The following is a 7670-nucleotide window of genomic DNA, read 5'->3' as shown; positions in this document are numbered from 1 at the left end:
TGACACCACACTCCGAGGGCCCTCACCTCCTCCCTGTAGGCCGTCTCGTCGTTGTTGGTAATCAAGCCTACCGCTGTAGTGTCGTCTGCAAAACATGATGATTGAGTTGGAGGCGTGCATGACCACACAGTCGTAGGTGAACAGGGAGTACAGGAGAGGGCTGAGAACGCACCCTTGTGGGGCCCTAGTGTTGAGGATCAGCAGGGTGGAGATGTTGTTACCTACCCTCACCACCTGGGGGCGGCCCGTCAGGAAGCCCAGGATGGAGTTGCACAGGGCGGGGTCGAGACCCAGGGTCTCGAGTTTAATGACAAGTTTGGAGGGTACTATGGTGTTAAATGCTGAGCTGTAGTCGATGAACAGCATTCTTACATAAGTATTCCTCTTGTCCAGATGGGTTAGGGCAGTGTGCAGTGTGATTGCTATTGCGCCATCTGTGGACCTATTGGGGCAGTTAGCAAATTGGAGTGGGTCTAGGGTGTCAGGTAGGGTGGAGGGGATATGGTCCTTGACTAGTCTCTCAAAGCACTTCATGATGACGGAAGTGAGTGCTACAGGGCGGTAGTCATTTAGCTCAGTTACCTTAGCTTTCTTGGGATCAGGAACAATGGTGGCCCTCTTGAAGCATGTGGGAACAGCAGACTGGGATAAGGTTTGATTAAATATGTCCATAAACACACCAGCCAGCTGGTCTACGCATGCTCTGAGGACACAGCTGGGGATGCCGTCTAGGCCTGCAGCCCTGCGAGGGTTAACACGTTTAAATGTTTTACTCACGTCGGCTGCAGTGAAGGAGAGCCAGCAGGTTTTGGTAGCGGGCCGTGTCGGTGGCACTGTATTGTCCTCAAAGTGAGCAAAGAAGTTGTTTAGTCTGTCTTGGAGCAAGACATCGTGGTCCGCAATTTTTCTTTTGTAGTCCGTGATTGACTGTAGACCCTGCCACATACCTCTTGTGTCTGAGCCGTTGAATTGCGACTCTACTTTGTCGCTATACTCACGCTTAGCTTGTTTGATTGCCTTGCGGAGGGAATAGTTACACTGTTTGTATTCGGTCATGTTTTCGGGCAGCTTGCCCTGATTAAAAACAGTGGTTTGCGCTTTCAGTTTTGCAAGAATCCTGCCATCAATCCACGGTTTCTGGTTGGGGAATGTTTTAATAGGCGCTGTGGGTACAACATCACCGATGCACTTGCTAATAAACTCGCTCACCGAATCAGCGTTTTCATCAATGTTGTTGTTCGACGCTATGCGGAACATATCCCAGTCCACGTGATCGAAGCAATCTTGAAGAGTGGAATGCGATTGGTCGAACCAGCGTTGAACAGACCTGAGTGTGTGTTCTTCCTGTTTTCGTTCTGTCTATAGGCTGGGAGCAACAAAATGGAGTCATGGTCAGCTTTTCCGAAAGGAGGGCGGGGGAGGGCCTTATATGCGTCGCGGAAGTTACAATGATCTAGGGTTTTGCCAGCACGGGTCGCGCAATCAATATGCTGATAGAATTTAGGGAGCCTTGTTTCAGATTAGCCTTGTTAAAATCCCCAGCTACAATGAATGCAGCCTCAGGATATGTGTTTTCCAGTTTACATAGAGTTTAATTAAGTTATTTCAGGGCCGTCGATGTGACTGCTTGGGGGGGAATATACATAACTGTGATTATGATCGAAGGGAATTCTCTTGGTAGATAACGCGGTCGGCATTTGATTGTGAGGAATTCTAAGTCAGGTGAACAAAAGGACTTGAGTTCCTGTATGTTGTTATGATCACACCACGTCTCGTTAATCATTAGGCATACACCCCCGCCCTTCTTCTTACCAGAGAGATGCTTGTTTCTGTCAGTGTGATGCATGAAGAAACAACATGGCTGTACTGACTCCGATAGCGTGTCTCGAGTGAGCCATGTTTCTGTGAAACAAAGAAAGTTACATTCTCTGATGTCTCTCTGGAAGGAAACTCTTGCTTGGATTTCGTCTACCTTGTTGTCAAGAGACTGGACATCGGCGAGTAGTATGCTCGGGAGCGGTGTGCGATGTGCCCTTCTACGGAGCCTGGCCAGAAGACCGCGCCGTCTGCCCCTTCTGCGGCGCTGTTGTTTTGGGTCGCCGGCTGGGATCCGATCCATTGTCCTGGGTGGTGGGCCAAACAGAGGATCCGCTTCGGGAAAGTCGTATTCCTGGTCGTAATGTTGGTGAGTTGACGTTGCTCTTATATTCAATAGTTCCTCCCGACTGTATGTAATTAAACCTAAGATTTCCTGGGGTAACAATGTAAGAAAAAACACGTAAAAAAACAAAAAACTGCATAGTTTCCTACAAACGCGAAGCGGGGCGGCCATCTCTGTCGGCGCCGGAAGTCAAGTGTAACATATACAAGCAAGGAGTTTTGCTGATTCTTGTTCTGGTAATGTTTTCTCTGTGCCCAACAAGACTATTGAAAGTAAGGCTAAGGTCATTGAGATTGAGATAGACATCAATGGAATTAGTGTGAGCATGCTTTCCACCCGAACACTGAGAGAGGGGAATGTAAATAATAACATGCCTGTAGTTATACATCACCTGGATGGCAAATCCTTGGCAAAATGAATACCTCCATTACATGGCAGACAAGTGATACTGAAGGTTGAGATCACTTTATCAATTGTGCACAAGGTTTATCCCAACACCTCCGAAAGACACACATAAAGATGAAGTTGGAAGTTTACATACACCTTAGGCAAATACATTTAAACTCAGTTCCTGACATGTAATCCTAGTAAAAATCCTTGTCTTAGGTCAGTGATATCACCACTTTATTTAAAGAATGTGATATGTCAGAAAAATAGTAGAGAGAATTATTTATTTCAGCTTTTATTTCTTTCATCACATTCCCAGTGGGTCAGAAGTTTACATACACTCAATTAGTATTTGGTAGCATTGCCTTTAAATTGTTTATTTGGGTCAAATGTTTTGGTTAGCCTTCCACAAGCTTCCCACAATAAGTTGGGTGCATACTGGCCAATTCCTCCTGACAGAGCTGGTGTAACTGAGTCAGGTTTGTAGGCCTCCTTGCCCGCACACGCTTTCTCAGTTCTGCCCACAAATGGAATTGAGGTCAGGGCTTTCTGATGGCCACTCCAGTGCCTTGACTGTGTTGTCCCTAAGCCATTTTGCCACAACTTTGGAAGTATGCTTGGGGTCATTGTCCATTTGGAAGACCCATTTGCAACCAATCTTTAAATTCCTGACTGATGTCTTGACATGTTGCTTCAATATATCCACATAATTTTCCTACCTCATGATGCCATCTATTTTGTGAAGCACACCAGTCCTTCCTGCAGCAAAGCACCCACACAACATGATGCTGCCACCTCTGTGCTTCACGATTGAGATGGGGTTCTTTGGCTTGCAAGCCTTCCCCCTTTTCCTCCAAACACAATGATGGTCATTATGGCCAAACAGTTCTATTTTTGTTACATCAGACCAGAAAGTACGATCTTTGTCTCCATGTGCAGTTGCAAACCGTAGTCTGGCATTTTTTATGGCAGTTTTGGAGCAGTGGCTTCTTTCTTGCTGAGCAGCCTTTCAAGTTATGTCGATATAGGACTTGTTTTACTGTGGATTTTGATACTTTTGTACCTGTTTCCTCCGGCATCTTCACAAGGTCCTTTGCTGTTGTTCTGGGATTGATTTGCACTTTTCACACGTTCATCTCAAGGAGACAGAACGTGTCTCCTTCCTGAGCGGTATGACAGCTGTGTGGTTCCATGGTGTTTATACTTGCATACTATTGTTTGTACAGATGAACATGGTACCTTAAATTGCTCCCAAGGATGAACCAGACTTGTGGAGGTCTACAATTGTTTTTCTGAGGTCTTGGCTGATTTATTTAGATTTTCCCATGATGTCAAGCAAAGGTAGGCCTTGAAATACATCCACAGGTACACCTCCTATTGACTCAAATGATGTCAATTAGCCTATCAGAAGCTTCTAAAGCCATGACATAATTTTCTGGAATTTTCCAATCTGTTTAAAGGTACAGTCAACTTAGTTTATGTAAACTTCTGACCCACTTGAATTGTGATACAGTGAATTATAAGTGAAATAATCTGTCTGTTAACAGTTGTTGGAAAAATGACTTGTGTCATGCACAAAGTAGATGTCCTAACCGACTTGCTAAAACTATAGTTAGTCAACAAGACATTTGTGGAGTGGTTGAAAAATGATTTTTAATGACGCCAACCTAAGTGTATGTAAACTTCCGACTCCAACTGTATATACCAGAGAAAGCTGTTTAAAATTAGGGAGGATGATTTTTTTGTTTTACGAGCATGGCCTTATTTCTATTGCAGCATGTTGGATGACTGTCATTCATATTCCATTCACCCAGCTCAATGTTACATTGATAGGTTTAGGCTACTACATAATACTCAAATGTTTAACGTAGATGCACAGGCAGCGAGAAAAACAAGTAATCAAGGTGACAGACAGTGACTCATTCAACACGGCCTTGCACACTTCAATGAATCTAGCTGATCAAGGGTGTAATCATTAGTCCAAACAGACTAACGTAACATTTTGCAACTAAAACAATAGTTTCTATTGGACAAACCTATTGGTCAACTGATTATGATTTTTCAACGCCAATACCTCTCCTGATTATTGGAGGACCAAAAAAAGCCGATACCAATTTTAATCAACCGATTTTTATATATATTTTTATATATGTATATATACAGTTGAAGTCGGAGGTTTACATACACCTTAGCCAAATACATTTAAACTCAGTTTTCACAATTACTGACATTTAATCCTGGTAAAAATTCTCTGTCTTAAGTCAGTTAGGATCACCACTTTATTTTAAGAATGTGAAATGTCAGAATAATAGTAGAGAGTGATTTATTTGAGCTTTTATTTCTTTCATCACATTCCCAGTGGGTCAGAAGTTTACATACACTCAATTAATATTTGGTAGCATTGCCTTTAAATGGTTTAACTTGGGTCAAATGTTTTAGGAAGCCTTCCACAAGCTTCCCACAATAAGTTGGGTGAATTTTGGCCCATTCCTCCTGACAGAGCTGGTGTAACTGAGTCAGGTCTGTAGGCCTCCTTGCTCGCACACGCTTTTTCCGTTCTGCCCACAACTTTTCTATAGGATTGAGGTCAGGGCTTTGTGATGGCCACTCCAGTGCCTTGACTGTGTTGTCCTTAAGCCATTTTGTCACAACTTTGGAATTATGCTTGGGGTCATTGTCCATTTGGAAGACCCATTTGCGACCAAGCTTTAACTTCCTGAATGATGTCTTGAGATGTTGCTTCAATATAGCCATGTAATTTTCCTACCTCGTGATGTCATCTATTTTGTGACGTGCACCAGTCCCTCCTGCAGCAAAGCACCCCCACAACATGATGTTGCCACCCCCGTGCTTCACGATTGGGATGGTGTTCTACGGCTTGCAAGCCTCCCCCTTTTTCTTCCAAACATAACAATGGTAACATTCGCACTGAGCTAAAGGGTAGAGCTGCCGCTTTCAAGGTACGGGACTCTAACCCGGAAGCTTACAAGAAATCCTGCTATGCCCTGCGACGAACCATCAAACAGGCAAAGCGTCAATACAGGGCTAAGATTTAATCATACTACACCGGCTCCGACGCTCGTCTTATGTGGCAGGGCTTGCAAACTATTACAGACTACAAAGGGAAGCACAGCCGTGAGGTGCCCAGTGACACGAGCCTGCCAGACGAGCCTGCCTAACTTCACTGACATTTTCAACAAGTCCCTGATTAAGTCTGTAATACCAACATGTTTCAAGCAGACCACCATAGTCCCTGTGCCTAAGAACACAAAGGCAACCTGCCTAAATGACTACAGACCCGTAGCACTCACGTCTGTAGTCATGAAGTGCTTTGAAATGTTGGTAATGGCTCACATCAACACCATTATCCCAGAAACCCTAGACCCATTCCAATTTGCATACCGCCCAAACAGATCCACAGATAATGCAATCTCTATTGCACTCCACACTGCACTTCCCCACCTGGACAAAAGGGGAAGGATGATACCTGGTCAGTTGAATGTTTCACTGCCTGGTATGGCAACTGCTCGGCCTCTGACAGCAAGGCACGACAGAGGGTAGTGCGTACGGCCCAGTACATCACTGGGGCCAAGCTTCCTGCCAATCAGGATCTCTATACCAGTCAGTGTCAGAGGAAGGCCCTAAAAATGGTCAAAGACTCCAGCCACCCTAGTCATAGACTGTTCTCTCTGCCACCGCACGGCAAGCGGTACCGGAGCTCCAAGTCTATGTCCAAAAGACTTCTTAACAACTAATCAAATGGCTACCCAGACTATTTGCATAGTCCCCCACCCCTCTTTTATGCTGCTGCTACTGTTTATTATATATGCATAGTCACTTTAACTCTACCTACATTTATATATTACCTCAATTACCTCGACTAACCTGTGCCCCCGCACATTGACCCTGTACCGGTACCCCCTGTATATAGCCTTGCTAAGGTTATTTTACTGCTGCTCTTTAATTATTTGTTATTTTATAAAAATATTTACTTATCTATTTTTACTTAACACTTCTTTTTTTTTTTAACTGCATTGTTGGTTAAGGGCTTGTAAGTAAGCATTTCACTGTTGTATTCGGCGCATGTGACAAATCAAATTTGATTTGATTATATATACACATACAATGACTTCAGAAAGTATTTCTTCCACTTGACTTACTCCAAATTGTGTTGTGTTACATCCTGAATTCAAAATCGATTAAGTGTATTTTTTTCTCTCACCCTTCTAAACACAATACCCCATAATTACAAAAGGAAAGAAAAAACAGTTATTGAAAAGTAAATACAGTACTATCTAATATACATAAGTATTCACACCTCTGAATCAATACTTTGTAGATGCACCTTTGGCAGAGATTACAGCTGTGAGTATTTCTGGGTAAGACTCTAAAGAGTTTTCAACACCTGGACTGTACAATATTTGCCCATTGTTCTTTTCAAAATTCTTCAAGCTCGGTCAAAGTGGTTGTTGATCATTGCTAGATGACCATTGAAAGTCGATTTGAGTCAAAAGTGTAACTAGGCCACTCAGGAGCATTCATTGTCATCTTAGTAAGCAACTCCAGTGTATATTTGGCCTTGTGTTTTAGGTTATTGTCCTGCTGAAAGGTGAATTTGCCTCACAGTATCTGTTGGAAAGAGATTGAACCACATTTTCTTCTAGGATTTTGCCTGTGCTTAGGTCCTTTCCATGTTTATTTTCTCTGAAAAAAACACCCTGGTCCTTGCCGACGACAAGCCTACCCATACGATGATGCAGCCACCACCATGCTTGAAAATATGAAGAGTGGTACTCAGTGATGTGCAACATAGGATGCATGTTTTTGAATATTTATATTCTGTTCAGGCTTCCTTCTTTTCACTCTGTCATTTAGGTTAGTATTGTGGAGTAACAACGATGATGTTGATCCAACCTCAGTTTTCTCCTATCACAGCCATTAAAGGGGTGTTTTCCTGGTTGACCAATAACATAAAACATGCATGGCCTAAGCGTGACAGTTTCTCTTGATTATAGAAGTTCAGCTATCGGCTTCATTGAATCTATATTTTGAATTAACTTAATCCTGTAAAAATGCTATGCTCATTAAAATAATTACACTGATTTGTCAATGCATTCAGAGA

The sequence above is a fragment of the Oncorhynchus tshawytscha genome, linkage group LG01 (assembly GCF_018296145.1).
Source record: "Oncorhynchus tshawytscha isolate Ot180627B linkage group LG01, Otsh_v2.0, whole genome shotgun sequence".
In the NCBI taxonomy this organism is placed as follows: Eukaryota; Metazoa; Chordata; class Actinopteri; order Salmoniformes; family Salmonidae; genus Oncorhynchus; species Oncorhynchus tshawytscha.
The sequence above is the reverse complement of the archived record's forward strand: the minus strand, read 5'-3'. Positions refer to the sequence as shown.